This window comes from Haemaphysalis longicornis, unplaced genomic scaffold, assembly GCF_048455015.1.
Source record: "Haemaphysalis longicornis isolate Haplotype H1 unplaced genomic scaffold, Haemaphysalis longicornis Haplotype H1 scaffold_80, whole genome shotgun sequence".
NCBI classification, from domain to species: Eukaryota; Metazoa; Arthropoda; class Arachnida; order Ixodida; family Ixodidae; genus Haemaphysalis; species Haemaphysalis longicornis.
This window is the reverse complement of record NW_027526446.1, coordinates 734,376-751,193: the sequence shown is the minus strand read 5'-3', so window position 1 is coordinate 751,193 and position 16,818 is coordinate 734,376. Positions and strand designations below refer to the sequence as shown.

At 48.5% G+C, this 16,818-nt stretch overlaps 1 protein-coding gene and 1 long non-coding RNA gene across 6 annotated transcripts in view; both read right to left on the bottom strand.

Annotated features, from left to right (window-relative positions):
* Positions 1 to 16,818, bottom strand: part of LOC144150852 (uncharacterized) — a gene marked incomplete in the record, with an annotated part of 193,540 nt that overhangs the window by 96,374 nt on the left and 80,348 nt on the right.
* On the bottom strand, positions 851 to 6,402 carry LOC144150854 (uncharacterized). The gene is made up of 3 exons (XR_013318581.1): positions 5,803 to 6,402; positions 3,301 to 3,385; positions 851 to 970 (listed from the first exon to the last, which is right to left on the bottom strand). It is a non-coding gene; the product is annotated as an uncharacterized LOC144150854 (long non-coding RNA).

The following is a 16,818-nucleotide window of genomic DNA, read 5'->3' as shown; positions in this document are numbered from 1 at the left end:
AAACAGCTGTTTCTAGTATCATTTAAACGCGTGAAAGGTTACTTTGACCTTGTGAGACACGGTTCCGTTGTACTGACTGCAGCAGTGCTAAGTTTCACTCAAGCAAAACCTTTCTTTGGTCGTAGAAATTTTAGTGCGAAAGCACTACTCGCCTGCACACTGGATTTCGCCTTCTTCCTACGTGAAGCCACTTCTGTGCAAGCGAAGAAAACCACTTTACTATCTCTTCGAGAAGGAAGTTGGGAAAAGCGCGAAAGCCTTCTCACAACAAAACCTTCGCTGAAAGTGCGTCCAATCGATGAAGGTATGCTATTATATGCGTGTATTTTCTTATCTAGGACCGTCCCTTTTCGCGATTTTCGAGTAACCCTTATGAAAATTTCTATGTCCAGTCAAAAGACAGTCTGCGTCCCGAAGGAAACAGACTGCGTGCGTCCTGTGTGTTTCCTCTGTGTTGGAATTTCGCCACCGACTTTCTGCGTACTCCAAGTGTCCCGTGTGTTTCCGTCCTCCATGCGTCCAGTCTATCTCCCAAAGGCAACACAGACACCATACGGCCTTTGTGTGTCCCCTATATGTCTTGAAGGCAACAGACCGCATTCGTCCCTTGTGTGTCCCCTGTATTGAAATTTCGCCACCGACTTTCTGCGTCCTCCAAGAATCCTTTATGTTTCCGTCCTCTATGTATCCCACAAGCTTCCACCTTTTGAGTGCCCTTTGCATGCTGTCAAATAACAGCGCCCAACAGCCAGCTGCATGTAGAAAATGTCAGCCAGCTCCACAGTCACTGTTTCATGATGCAGCTGTTTCTGTAAGAGCAAGCTGACGAAAATCACATGAATCACATGACTCTTGCAAACCTGACTATTTTATTCAGGTTGGATCCATACGTGCTGCTGCCGCCTGCCACACCAGGTGTCGCCTCATCTTTACCCCTCACAGGACGGGATAGCCACTGCCACACTTGAACCTGAAATGACAAACGCATTGATCGCAAAATTAGCCACAAAATTTAGACCACATAAATTAACTAATGAGCTAACGAACATCAAATATGACATACTGTTACATAGGCAACACAATCCAGAACTAAGTACTGTTTAGATTCATGGCCTCCTCATGACGGGCATTTATACAGCCTCGCAAGAACATTTGAGAGATGAGATTATTGCAGCAGCACTGTGGGAACAAAGCAATATGGGGGGGGGGGGGGGGGCAGGGAAGGCAACATAAAATTGCATGAACATGCTAAGACAGGCATTGATCAGTCGTCATCATGAGTAGTTGCTTGTGTCTACGCGTTCTTTGGAACCTATAAAGGCAGCAGTTTTATTGTGCATTTCGTTTACGAGACAGCACTTGCATTGTCTAGTTTGTTTGTCTGTGCTTGCTTACAAAAAGCAAAATGTACATCACCATGAACTGACCAACCTCTAGGTTGGCTCCTCACTTTTTATATTTCCTTGTGTCGATGGGTAGCAGACACAGGAACAGAAATAAAAAACAACCCTAGAAAACTGTGGTGGATAGCACACTTGCACCCATCATTGCACGCGTGCCACGTGGTCACTCATCCCAACAGATGTACAGTGCACGGAGTGACCCCCAAGCAGCGAAAGCTGGGCGTGGTCGCTCTGTACTTTGTGAAAATACAAGCTACTCGAAAGATTTGACAGATAGCACAAACAGTGCAGGTGCGCCAACTTTGCACCATGGCACGAATTTTTCAACGCACAACAGAAAACGCACCGGTATGTCAGTGACACCGTGGAGGAGAAATTCGAAGACAAACCAGGACATCAGTGACAGTGAAAGGGTTAAAGCGGTCGAATACAGCAAATTTAATTTCAGGGTTTATGCTTACCAGCAATGAGGAAAGCTACCGCAGTAACTTGAGCTGACTACTCTGTAACGTGCACTCAAATGCTAAAAACACACAAGCATTTTTGCATATGTTTGCACACACAGCATTCATACTGTTCGGAAATAATGCAGGTTTTTCCTACTATAAACATCATAATATTGCCCCCAACCATGCCATTTGATTTGTTTACAAAATGTTTTGTTACAAGCACCTGGCCACACACTGCAATCTTATCCGTTTTTAAGAGAACCGTCTTTTTCCCCTTTTTCCTTTGTATGCTGCACCAGCAGTCCTGTTTGATATGGAAAGGGTGTTGCTTTGCGATCCCTATCCTAACTTTTCCTGTTTTTTATTGAAAATGTTCTCGATCTAAATGAATGAGTGCAAAAGAAACCCTGCAGCATTCAATTCGCCAACGCTCATCCATGCACGTCCCTTTGCTGACTCCTTCGAGGTTTGTGTTTTTTTATGTTTACTGCGGAGCACAAGTTTGCTCCGATAATCTATATTTTTACAAAAACCCTGCATTATCCGTGGCTACATAACAATATTCCAAACAAAGTCTGATACACAAACCAGAACCCCCCACAGCTCTTTCTTCAATTGCTGAGTACCCTTCTACAATTGATTGATTATAGGGTTTAACGCGCCGACGCAACGCAGGCGATGAGGTGCGCCGTAGTGGAGGGCTCCGGATTAATTTTGACCACCTGGGGATCTTTATCGTGCGGCGAAATCTCGTACACACGGGCGTTTTTGCTTTTCGCCTCTATCAGAAAAGCAGCCGCCGCGGCCGGGAATCGAACCCGCGACCTCGTGCTCAGCAGCGCAACGCCTTAGACACTGAGCCACCGCGGCGGGTACCCTTCTACAATTAGGACCATCATTATATTTGCTAGAGTAAATAGCTGTTCGGGGGGGGGGGGGGGCTACGATGGCCAGTGATACTCATTACACTACATGAAACACAGTGGCTTCACTGCTAGGCACAAGTTGCATCTAGGGCATTGAAGTGAATTCACCTAAATTCTATTTCTGGGTGCATGGAATTGTTTCACTCATGTAATCTATAATATGACTTTTGAGTAGAAGTCTAAATGTCTAGTTCATCTGTAATAGGCGGTAGAAGAAAATCCTCACACACTGTCTGTGGCCACCACGCAACTACCACAGTGAACAAGGGTGACAAAGTCGTTATTAATTAATTCATGGAGCAAGGACGCAGCCCTGATGCGACAAAAAAATAAGAAAGGTACCAGGAAGTTTCTCGCCCTCATCGGTCCCTTATTTTTTGTCCCATCTCTGCAATGTTCTTATGTCTTAATATCACTAAGGTACCACAAGGATGCTACAATGGTTTTCTATGTTTTCATGTTCTCTCAGCCTTCAAAATCGAGATTTTCATGCATTTCACAGCTGTAATGAACTCCACTTACAGGTCGTGCAGGATAGATAGAAACAGGAGGCAGCCAATTCTTCTGGTAGCTCACAACGTACATCCTCCATGTCAAACACCTGGCCCTGTAAAAAATGGAAGTTCAAGTAGTAAACAAGCCGTAAATATGCGGTATAATGCCGTGAAATACTCGCTCTGACAGGACATGACAGAATTTTTTTTTGTAGGTGCAAAAAAGGCACCTTCAGTTCTTTCAAGCTAAAAAAATAAGTACAGTGCTCACTGATTGAAACGCAACACTGCGAGCGCGTGGCCGCCAATACATGCAGCGCTGTCCATGGACGCCGCTGTCGCTGACAGCGCGCCGCTGTAGCTGCGGGGAACCACTGCCCCGCTTATTGGCAACCGGAAGCAGCAAGCTTATGGTCAAAACACTCTCATCCTTGTGGTATACCACAATGCAACACCTAGCTTCCACGGGCGTCCACTGGCGGCGCTGCATGTAGCGCAGGCCACGTGCTTGCAGTGTCGCGTTTCAATCTGTGAGCACTGTACATACATGACAATCCTTACAAGGCTTTCAGCCATACTTTAAAGGAACAGAAGCATCTTTACACTGAATTAATGTTAAACTAAGCCTATTAAATATCCCTAGGTGGTAGAAATCTGTGGCCCCAGATTTCCACTGTGCAAGCATATTCTCTGGTCCAGAGGGTGCAAAACGTGGTTACGGCTTTTAAAGGAGCCATGAAGAGAAAACACAAGTTTGGTTCATTCAAAGGATTCCGTTGCTAGAATCATGCTGACACCATTTTTAACATAAACTCCACTCAAATAAGCTACAAATTAGGAACAAAGGAAATGACCATGTGACCCACTAGCTCATTTCCCGCAACAGAACCTATGTCATACCAGCCAGCTCTGCAGTTAGCGGAGGGCGGCAACAGCAAACGCGAACTATTTGCGCTCAAATTTAGGGCACATTCTTTTTACAGTAGTAAGAATGGTGGGACCAACAGTAAAGGTTAGGAAAGAGCACACGTAAGCATAGAAGTACCGATGCGTACTGCTGTTGGTACTGCGCGCACTATGCTTGGTTTAGCTGCACAGGACTGCAGGGCTTTGGGGTTGTCTCGGACAACAATGGCCGATTGACACAAGCAACGGTGTCTTACGTGACCATATTTGTGGAGCGAGCACTATGTTTCACGAAACGATTATTTTCTCGCTGAACAAAAACAAGCCACGTTTAAATACGGTAAAAACAAAACAAAAGCAGAAAGCGGCTTGCCACGGTATGGTGGCACCATCTAGGTTAACTAACAGTAAAGAAGGTTTCCCAATCGGCTGCAGAGCGGTCGGTTCCTGTGATGTCATTGCAGACCCTGAAAATGCACGATTTAGCGGGAAAACCAAAATTTCAGCTTCAGTTAATGAATTGCTCAGTGAATAAAGCATCGTTTGCATTTGGACAAGTGCTGGGGGCACCATAACACACGAAATCTTTCGAATAACACAAACTTGTATTTTGTCTTCATGGCGCCATTAAAATTCTCTCTGAGGCACATGGTGAACGTCTCAGCGTGCCAATACCTCCAAGTTGAAATGCTGACGAAACGAAAAAACAGGATGGCGAAGGAGCACGGTGGCAAGCCCACGCCCTGCTTAATCTTTTTCGCACCGTGACTGTATCCCCATCACATGCATATTTGTAAGAATCAACACGTTTAACCCATGCTCAACATGTTACGGTCAACACAATTTATGCAAGCCAGCTACAAAATAATGTCACACCACACAAGAATTTCTGTCTGATCATAACGATGCTGGATGAGCTTAGGAAGGTGGAAAATTTTCTTGCATTAAAACAGTGAAAGCTGCCCTGTGACTGCACCAGCAATGCAGGCTGGAACAGCATGTTTTCAAGCTGCGACGTCTAAACAATTATCTGGTCAAATGTTCACTGCCTAAAGACCTTGTGCATGTGGTACTACTTATAAAGTTGCTAGCAATGCTTAAATGTTGAAAATTCAACGTATATGCAACTCTTACGTATTATAACTACAAATGTAATGCAGCCTCCTTGCATTTCTTTACCCGTAAACGAAAACTACCCGTTAGAACAATGCTAAGCTGCCTACGTCCTGTAAAAAATATACTGTGGGTCAACTGCCTCCTAAAAAAAAAAAAATCGGGGAGTGGGCGTTTTGTTTTACAACCATTAACGCAGTTTTCTTTCTTTCTTTTTTTTTTTTTTCATGCAACAAGCTTAGCGTCGAATCCACCCAAGCCAAGCGGCGGCCGCTGGGCCGTCACATAATATTTTCGTTGCCGGCAATGGCAAGGGGGTCGATCACTCACACAGCATACCGGCCGCCGCTCCTGGAAGCTCATTATGACCGCGCCGACGCGGCCGGTAATTTACAATAAAAGAAGCGCGGCGAGCCGAACACTAAGGAATATACTCAACACGTTTAACAAAACAGCGCTGCGGCAACGCGTAATAAAATTTTAACATGCACCACGATAAACAATCACTTACGGCAGAACACGCAGCATTTTTCACACGTCGCGTCGACAGACTGGAACTTGCAGTAGAGACTCTTGATTCACGTAGGCACGCACAACTCGTCAGGTGTTTTGTCAAATGGCGACCTCGATGTGCGTTTGCTGCAGCAGCGCAGTACGGCGACGACACAGACGCTTTGCCAGCACTCACGATGTTTCAGGTGGCACAAGAGCACTAACACGTAATATTACGGCAGGAGGAGCACGTAGTAATTCACGTAACACCAGCAAATCGAAAACAAACCACCAAAACCACGCACAACGAACCAGCCACGACTTTTCTTGCGCACCTATAACAATGACTGCATATATGCTAGCCTAGACTAGACTTATTACTACAGTTGGCTATCTAGCAGTCATAGAGTTTTAGCAGTTACTTTCTTCCTTCATCATCACCCCTGAAGCAAACTAGGCAGACGCCATTATAGTATTTTGTTAAAGTTGATAATAGCAAACATATATATAATGGCAGTATATTTTCTTGATGCGAGCAACGTCTTTTGTTGTCGTAAGTTGTTGCTACTCAAAAGCGAATAAAAATGGATTAACAAACGAAGTTATGATCATCGTCATCTACATCTAGATTGACTGTTTTGTGTTTTGTTCAGCGTCCAAGCATTCACTGTTTGTGGGCTTTTCACAAACAGAACGGCCGGATAAAAAAATTATTCCCCGCAGACATACGCAAACACACGCGCACACGCATACGCGCGCGCGCGCGCGCGCGCGCGCACACACACACACACACACACACACACACACACACACACACACACACACACACACACACACACACACACACACACACACACACACACACACACACACACACACACACACACACACACACACACACACACACACACACACACACACACACACACACACACACACACACACACACACACACACACACACACACACACACACACACACACACACACACACACACACACACACACACACACACACACACACACACACACACACACACACACACACACACACACACACACACACACACACACACACACACACACACACACACACACACACACACACACACACACACACACACACACACACACACACACACACACACACACACACACACACACACACACACACACACACACACACACACACACACACACACACACACACACACACACACACACACACACACACACACACACACACACACACACACACACACACACACACACACACACACACACACACACACACACACACACACACACACACACACACACACACACACACACACACACACACACACACACACACACACACACACACACACACACACACACACACACACACACACACACACACACACACACACACACACACACACACACACACACACACACACACACACACACACACACACACACACACACACACACACACACACACACACACACACACACACACACACACACACACACACACACACACACACACACACACACACACACACACACACACACACACACACACACACACACACACACACACACACACACACACACACACACACACACACACACACACACACACACACACACACACACACACACACACACACACACACACACACACACACACACACACACACACACACACACACACACACACACACACACACACACACACACACACACACACACACACACACACACACACACACACACACACACACACACACACACACACACACACACGCGCGCGCGCGCGCGCGCGCGCGCGCGCGAGCACGCACGCACGCACGCACGCACACAAAAGCACCGTGCGTCAAATCCACGCAGGCAAACAATTCACTCAAATGAAGGCTTAGCAAGACTATGTGCAGCTCAAGTATTTAGAACTAGGTTTACGACTCCATCGTCTACTGGTTTGGTGGCTTGGAGGTTAAGTACTCGCCTACTGATTCAAAGGGCGGAGGTTCGAAACCCGCTCAGTGACCTTTGTTTTTTTTTTCTTCTTCTTTAACCGTGTTTTAATTGAAGTTTTTCTGCCTTAGGTTATATTTTGACATTGTTGTTGCTCTTGTTGCTCTCGTCTGGCTGTGTCCCTTTTTTTCTGTCGCAATATATTTCTACCGCAAGCTCTGCCCCAAAAAACAGTACACCGCTTCAGCATTTAGTTGCAAGGATAAGCCATTTTACAACGACCCTGAAGGAAAACACAGACTAGGACAATCGGAAGCCACTTTTTAGGTTGTTTTTGTTTTCATTGCTTCGTTTTCTATTCGGCTTTTTGTGTTATTTTTACTTTTTCTGGTCTGTATATTCTTCTCCCTCCCACTTTTTTTTTCGTAATGGGAGGGACGAGGCACTTCGAACAGCCTCGTTCAATATGTATCCTTCTTACGCCACTGTTTCATACAAACGTACCAGTTGGTAATATTAATTCTGCGAATTTATCAGACCTCACTAGCACGAAATAAAGTATACAGTGCTGCAGAATTTCCACAAACCATCGGCATTGTTTCTTACCATCTCTAGCCAAGCCAAAAAACTTAACCTTTCGAGTATAATTAAGGCTTAAATGCTCGACTTTATGTTTACTTGAGGAAGCACAATCTTCAGAAAAAGAATGTAAGGCAACAAATAGTTATCCTTCCTCCCAATGTCCTAGAGGCAACACAAAAGACATAAGTTAGTCTTTTGACTTCATTTTGCCTTCAGTACATACATAAGCAACAGCATTACGGCACACAGAAGAATTAAGACAGCAAATTCAAGTTCTATCTTCCAGCCTTTGTCCTAGAGGCAACACAGGGGAAACAGGCCAAAGTCTTTTGACTTCATTTTGCCTTGAGTACACACATGGGCAATAGCATTGCGGAACTCAGAAAGAGAAGAAAGCAAGTCATTTTGAAAGTTTTATACTTCTCATCCGAAATAAAATCTTTGTATAGAAATTTAAACTTTGTCTTTACCATAGTACATAGAAAGGTAAAACATCATGGCTGTTTATCCGGCAGTCTATAAAAAGTACACAGCCTGCTTATGTCCTAGAGGTAACACAAAGGAAAAGTCAAAAGAAAGGCCACACAGTCAACATGCAGGAGACACAAAGTAAACAGAAAGGAAAAGTTCATTTTCATAAGGGAACCGTTTTGACACAATGGAAGCCGGGCTTCACGCACGCTCCGCGTGTTCAGAGATCTTATCAGAGCTTTTCGGTCGACCAACTGGTCTATGGGGAAATGCATTATAGTTTTCTGACAGGACGCCATCGGTCCAACAAAGAAAGCTTTCGCTTTTAAAAAATTTTTCCGGGGTCGGCGTCGAAGCTGGATCCTTGCGGTGGTCAAGCGGAGGTGCCTTACCGACTATGCCAAGTGTTTTATAAGCGTACAGTGTTGGACGTGGTGTGAGCAGCGGGCGTTGCCATCTATATAGCCTCGTACGCACGCAATGACGCGTTCCGTATACGTGCGAAGTGAATATAGGAAAACTGAAACGAGACCTTCGTCTGAAATGCCCCCTTCCCCAAGAAAAAAGATTCGCCTCGCCATACCCATGATTACGAGTCGACCCATACGGACATAATGAAGATGGATGATTTGGTCCGAAATTTCGCCCGATGTTCTGTGGCTGACGTAGCCAAACCGTCTGCCATTCTTTACTGCATACGGCAATGGCGAAAGCTGCTGCGGTAACACAACTGCGACAGACTCAATTCTTCGTCCTAACAGTGGGAAACGGCCCCAACAGGACCAGCTCACTTGGAAGCGCAAGCCCAGGAAGCGAGATCCGCCGCGAAGGGTTGCGTGGGCGCTGGCTTGCCGCCTCGCCTGCATAGCTGCCTGGGTATCGACATGCGCGCAAGGCCGATAATAAAAAATTGAGCACTGGGGATCATACCGTAAATTACCTGTGGCATCGCCCACTCGCGCATGTGAATGAGTGACAACGCGTGTGTACAGTATATACAATTCCAATCCAATCCAATCCGATACAATTCAATTTAATCCAATCCAAATCCAACCCAATCCAATGCTCCTCGCGCATGCGCATTGCGCAACACTGTGTACACGGACACCAGGGGACAAGGCATGGACAAAGCGAGGTCCTAAGGTGCTTCGCCCCTAAAACGACGGGCCAGCTAGCGACGAGGAAGGCGATGTGGCGGCGGCTAAGCGGCGCCCAGCGTTAAAGAAATGCGGGTTACTGGTTCACGCTGCACTCTGCTGCGTCGGGCAAGAGAGTGAACGCGAAGAGGACGGAGAGAAAGAAAGCGCCCTGGCGAGCAAGTAAAACAATCGTCAGGGCCTGTGGGGCCCGTAATAATGGGCTCCACGCTTCGCGGGCGGCGCTCAACGCTAAGCCTAATCGCGTAATTACGCACCGCCCATCATTCATCCCATTAGGGGACCAGCGCTCTCTCTGCGCTGCGACATTAAACGCACAGGCAGACGGCGAGAAGAGCGGCCGCGAAAATGCTGCGACGGTCCACAAGCCTAGCCGAGCCAAGCCACGAGAAGCGTGCGGGAACTTGGAAGCAGCATTGTCCGCAAATAGACGACGATTACATCTGCTCGCACGCCTGTCTCAACATTCCCGAAGCAGAAAATAACAGCACGTAAGGCGAACGACGAGCGCTAAGGGCTTCACAATGCTACCAAGGTAAGTGCTGTGCGGTGTATCGCAGGCTGTGACACTGGCCGTACGTCGTAGATGTGAGACGTTATTAAGGCCTTAGATGCCGCTTCAAACGCGAAGAGTGACATTTTTGTACAACACGAGTTGTACCAAAACGGCCGCCGCCGCAGCAAAGAGAAAATAAATGAATAAAAACACATTCGGGTTCGTGTGGGGTTTGAACCCAGGTATGTATAGGGCAGTCGCGGTATCTCAAACCCCCTGGCGAAGGTTATCCTGGTGCGTCCCGCGGGACAGACGAGCGTGACGGCGCGTGAGCACAACAGACGCGCGCTCTGGCTGCGGGGAAGCTGCCGCCGCGTGAAGCGAAGAAAGGCATGCAAACACGATGTAGCACCGGAGAAGGATTTGATCATCGCCACGCTTTCGCATTCATAGAACGTCAGCGCACTAAAGTTCCCGGGGAATTTTTGTTTTCAAGAACGTGCCGTTGCAAGGGCGCGCTACCCACGACGTTCCCGCCTCGTAACGCGCCCTTTTTTGAGCCTGCCCGCATGCCGGCGTTCTGGGGGACTGAAACAATTGCTTGGGATTAGCAATTGACAACGTAAGAGCCTCCGAAAACAACTCCTGACGAGAACCGTGACACTTAGAGAAAATTCACGGGTCCTGTATAGGTCAGCACGGCGGTCAACGCAACACAATACACAATGCACTGGGTCCCGCAAGACAGACCACCGAAGAGCCGAGAAGACGTCAGGACGGATTGTAGAGCAGATGTCGCTGTGTTTTGAGTCACTTCTGCATGTTGCTACGATGCTGCACAAAGCCCCTAGCAAAAAGAAAAAATTTCGGGTTCGTACGGGATTCACTATATCTAAACAACTTTCGCTAAAAGAACCGAACCAGAAATATATTTACGACGATTGCCAAGATACGACGATTGCGTTTCTTCCCATTTGGACTATGCAAGGGTGGTTGTTTGCGCGAGTTGGCATAAGCTGATTCCTCCTGAAAGCGGAAACTTAGGGCCGGAACAACAACCAGACGCTCTGGCTCCGTATGAGGCATCTCTTACCGGGACAGGTCTATACAAGACCTCTCATCCCGAGAGGACAACCACCCGTCTCCGTTCACAAGCGCCTTCGCTATAGTTGATCTAGTTGATTGATTGATTGATTGATTGATTGATTGATTGATTGATTGATTGATTGATTGATTGATTGATTGATTGATTGATTGATTGATGGATTTAACGCGCCGACGGTTTACACAGGCGGTGAGGCGCGCCGTAGAGCAGGGCTCCGGATTAATTTTGACCACCTGGGGATGATCTTTAACGTGCGCCAAAATCTCGAACACACGGGCGTTTTCGCTTTTCGCCCCATCAGAAAGGCGGCCGCCGCGGCCGGGAATCGAACCCGTTTTGTCTTTGGGCTCAGCAGCACAACGCCTTAGCCAGAGCGGCAGGCCGCTGGCTTAACCTAAACGCTATCCACTGCACACTAATATGATCGCTTCGTCAGTCCTGCTCAAGAAGGGTATACGTCGAGGTGGCGCGGTATGCATACAACATTCTTAATACTTTTGCTTAAAATAGAATCTATCGCACATGGGCAGTTATAGGTACCGTTCCGGCCCATAACAACCGCGTCTGGTGCGCGCCGCACGCACGGCATGCAAATCGGTGCGCGAGCCAACTCCGAGTACGCCAAGAAAGACGGGCCCGCGATCGGACTCCGTTTCCTCTTCGGAGCGATTAGTAAAGCCCCGGCACCGTGCCAGTTCTACGCCCATGCATGCACAAAGCAAGTGCTCCCGCATTGGTGCGTACGCAAACAAGTCGCATGTTATGCTTGGGTCAGTCTCAACGGGAGGGAGGGAGCTTTCTCCCGCCCGTAATTACGACCGAGTCAGAGCGCGCACGCTGCCTCTTTCGGCGCCTGTTACGCGCCACCGCACGGAGGGAATATCGAGCCTACATTGTAACACTGCGCCGCAGACGTGCGCTAGGTTCTAAGCGGTAAGAAAAATGAAAGACGCACGATGTCTCGAAGACTGAAGACAAGGCGGTGAGTGAAACTACGATTTACTACCGGGTTTTCCTTCGCGTAAGCGGTTCCGAAAGAGCAGCCAGGCATCAAAAAAAAAAAAAAGAGGGGGGGGGGGGGATAGGGTTTCGAACCACTTCCACTTGTCCCGTGCTTAGCGCCACCAAAACGCCCCAGAAAGCGTCCGTTGGCTGTACGCTCGAGGCGATCAGTGTGCTCGGCGAAGAAATTTCCCTCCTCGCTCCACATAAACGCGGCGTCAATGGCTGAGCCTGTTCTGAAGTTTACGACGCATTTTGTATTTGACAGCGATGCTGCATAACTAAGGCAGTAAGTTGGGCGAGTTGGTTACTAACTAAGGAAATCATCGTACTAGCGACACTAAACAGAGACAAAGGTAAAACAGGCGACGAAACAGATACTAGCGTGTGTTTCGTCGCCTCTTTTACCTTTGTCTCTGTTTAGTGTTCGCTAGTATGATGATTTCCTTAGTTATGCTGCATAAGTCGGTTTTCGGTCCGGCGAACGTGCGCAGAAAAACCTCGCTGAGCGATGACGTCATGGGGCGCGCCGGCAACACCGTAGCTGTGCCTCGTCGCACTCGGTGGGGACTCCTGTCGCCACCTATCGGAGGCGCGATACAACTGGTACGAGCTCTGCTTTGGAAACGCGTCGCGGGGACGCTCGCTCTGTCGCTTTTTACGACGATCGGTGCAGTTTTGACGGTGAAAAAAGAGTTAATGCCAGAAAGAAAGAAGCCACAAGCGATGGCTTTAATCAACTTCCTAATTAGCGTCCCCACACGCCAGACCACACAAGCCGAGCGGTACCCACCGAACAAGTTCAAACAAAAAATTAGTAGTGGCTTAGCTCGGCTATGCCAGGATGTATGAAGCGTGAGCTAAGGTTCAGCTGGTTATTCTGAGCTTTCCTGCTTGTCTAGGAAGCGCCCCCTATATGTACACCCCCACTGATACCTCCGCGCATGCGCACAAACTCACAGGCGCTATCAAACGCTCCGGCGAAGCGTCAGACTTGGCTGCTGCGCAACGAAGGCGCACAGTTGGGCACGCGCCGGCGCCAGTGCGTCTGCCGCGGCTATGACGTCACTCCCGTGGAATGCGCAGACCGGCGAGGCGCGAGCGGCGGCTCCGGCGCGCCATCTGTGCCGTTGATCTGTGCACCGTGTGATGTCACTGCTCCTCGCGCATGCACAGCACGGCTCTCCAGGAGCCACGCGAAACTGCTCAACCTCGGCCAGTGTAGCTAAAGCTACAAAATTTTGAGCAAACTTTCGTTTCGCTGCGCCCTCCGCTACTCTTGGAGCTTCACCGCAAAGCCGGTGGACACGCGTACATTGTACATACTTTAATGACCGAGTGTTAACGACGACACCACGCAGAAAACCTGACCAAGTCTGGAAGCGTAAGTGCGCAGAAAACTTGGCCGAGTCTCCAAGCATAAATAACCCCGCCGAAACTTCGCCGAACCAAGAATAACCTAGGTGGGACGCCAGTTTCGCTGTTCACCCAGTCTTCGCGCCACTACCAGTGCAATGCTGCCCGATTTTTTTTTTCTTTCCCCAAGGGAAATTGAGGTTCCGGTCCGAATCACCCCGGCTATCTGAGATGGAAGAGATCGCGAAATAAGCAGCTTGTTTGCAAGAAACCTGCGGGCAAACCCAGGGGTGTGCATGTTTGCACGTAAAAAGAAACTGTAAAGAGACGGCATGTTGCTCATTTCATAGCGCCCCGACTCAGTTTCAGCGAAATTACAGGCGCTCCGTCCTTACAACGAAAACCCCTAGACAGCAAAAATGAAAGCAACTAGTGCTCGTTACGGAAATGGAAGTTCGCTTGTTGTGCATATGTACACGAACGATGGTTGTAGCGGGCATTCACTATATAGATGACCATCATTTTGCCTTTTCTAGGCTCGACACACGCTAAGTCACATCAGTAATTGCAGCGGAAAGTTGGGCGGGTTGAAACACAGCCCTGAGAAGAATGTCGACGGGACAGGCGCCCGTCTCGCCCGCGTTCTTCTCTCGTATTCTAGACTTCTTTTGCACGACAATATATGCATAGGTCATCACCAGCCAGACGATGACCTCTCCCTGTAGAAATCTAGCCTCTGCTATTTTGTGTCATCCCAATCCATCCTGACGCGAACTTTTTAAGGGCAAAGCACCTTAGAACCTCGCTCTGTCCGGGGCTTGGCGTCTGTGTACACAGTGTTGCGCATGAGCGAAGGGCATTGGATTGGATTGGACTAAAACGGATTTTATTAAATTGAATTGCATCGGATTGGATTGCATTGGAATTACATTTTGTACACACGCGTTGTCACTCATTTACATGCGCGAGTGGGCAATGCCACGGGTGATTTACGATAAGAACGATCCCCAGTGCTTCGCCCACTCGTCATGATTCACTTCGTGGAAATGCGTGAATTCTTTGTCGCGTCCCTCCACAAAATTCCCCGCCTTATTACATCCCATCTGCCCGTGCGTCGCCCGCCGCGTGCGTGGGCGTAAATCCACACATTCACAACCCTTCACACACACAACAAATACGGGCACAGGCACAATTCTTTCTTTTTTTCGCTACGTGTCAGATACGGCGCTCACAGACAGCGCAGCCGGTTTCATCGCTGTTATCGTCCTTAACCCGTTTCCTCGGAGGTGGAAGAGGCGCGCGTTCGCAGTGACCAAGACTCCAACGCGGGAACGAGCAGAGATGACACGGGAGGCTCGCCGATCCGCGGTATACCACGGACAACGCAAGCATCCACGCACAAGGAAAGGATTTAGTTTCACCGCACGTGGCGGCCGTTAATAGCGCGCACACGCGTCATAACCGCCAGGCACGGTGAATACAGCAGCACGCACCTTCCGCATAAGCCCGGCCCACGCGTGCAAACAGGCCGCTCACGCGCGCCCTTCTTTATCCCTCGAGCCGTGGCGAAGCTGCGTGACGCTAACCAGCCCTTCTTCTCCGAAGAGGAATCCAGAAGGCCGCGAACGAGCCCGACGCTCACACGGGGACTTACAGGGGAAATGCGACGCCATGAATGCAAAGCTGGCTGCGCGGAAATGCAACGAAGCGCACCTATTCAAGAAGGTCCCGCATGCCGGCCGTGCAGACTTCACTGCTTGTCTACACGCTGCGTGCAGTTAAGGCGCGAGAGTGTGCCGTGAGCGCCAAAAACGGTGCTCTTAAAGAAACTGGAGTGAATACCATCTGAAATTCGATGACCGCACAGTAAACATTCGTTACCACGAAGTCCTTGAGAGAGGAGGCTGACTTCCTTACAAGCGGCTTCTCGTTCAAAGCGGGGATGGTTTGCCTTCCGCGTACAGCAGCGGAAACCGTAAAAAACTTACAGAAAAGCGACAAGTCCAATAAATCGATTGTGTACACTATATATATAACGACAGTTTGCGGTACCTAGCCAGCAATTAACAGGAATCATGTAAAGTTCATGTAAAATCATGTAGTGTAAGGAATCATGTACTATCCCTCGCATATAGCGCTATTTTAGGACTACACCGACTAAGCACACAGATGACGATGCGCGAACTAACAACTGATTTACTTGTTCAAAACACTAATATGCATAAAACGTCGCCGGAGCGGTGAATCTAAGTGATATCAAACTACCCGCCGCGGTGGCTCAGTGGCTAAGGGGTTGTGCTGCTTGAGCCAAAGGAGAAGGCGGGTTCGATTCCCGGCTGCGCTGCCGCTTTTCTGATGGAGGCGAAAAGCGAAAACGCCGGCGCGTTCGAGCTTTCTGCGCAGGTTAAAGATCACCCCCAGGTGGTCAAGATTAATCCGGAGTCCTCCACAACGGCGCGCCTCACCGCTTGTGTAGCGTCGGTGTGTTAAACCCTAAAATAAATCAAATAATATCAAAGTGATTACGACAAGATGCAAACCAATCCCAGCCCATGGAACACGCGCCTCTCCTCTCCTCTCCTCTCTCTCTCTCTCTCTCCCAACACCTGTCCCTCACTGATCACCCAAATAGTTCAACTGAATCCTTCGACTCTCTCATAATTTAAATTCTATGAATTACAACCTCCCGTGCGCATACATCGGCCCCAGGGGCACCCTATTCTCCAAATCGATCGTCGATGTGCAGGTTCGACAATTTCGCGCCTGTCAAGCGTTGAAGTTTCGGGCGAGTTACAATTGTGTGCGTGGGTCGGTATGGGCCTAAGCGAAGATGTCCTTACAAATATCGGCTATGCCTTTTAGGCGGATATTGCGTAGTATGCGCGTGCATGGTCCGGGGTCTGCC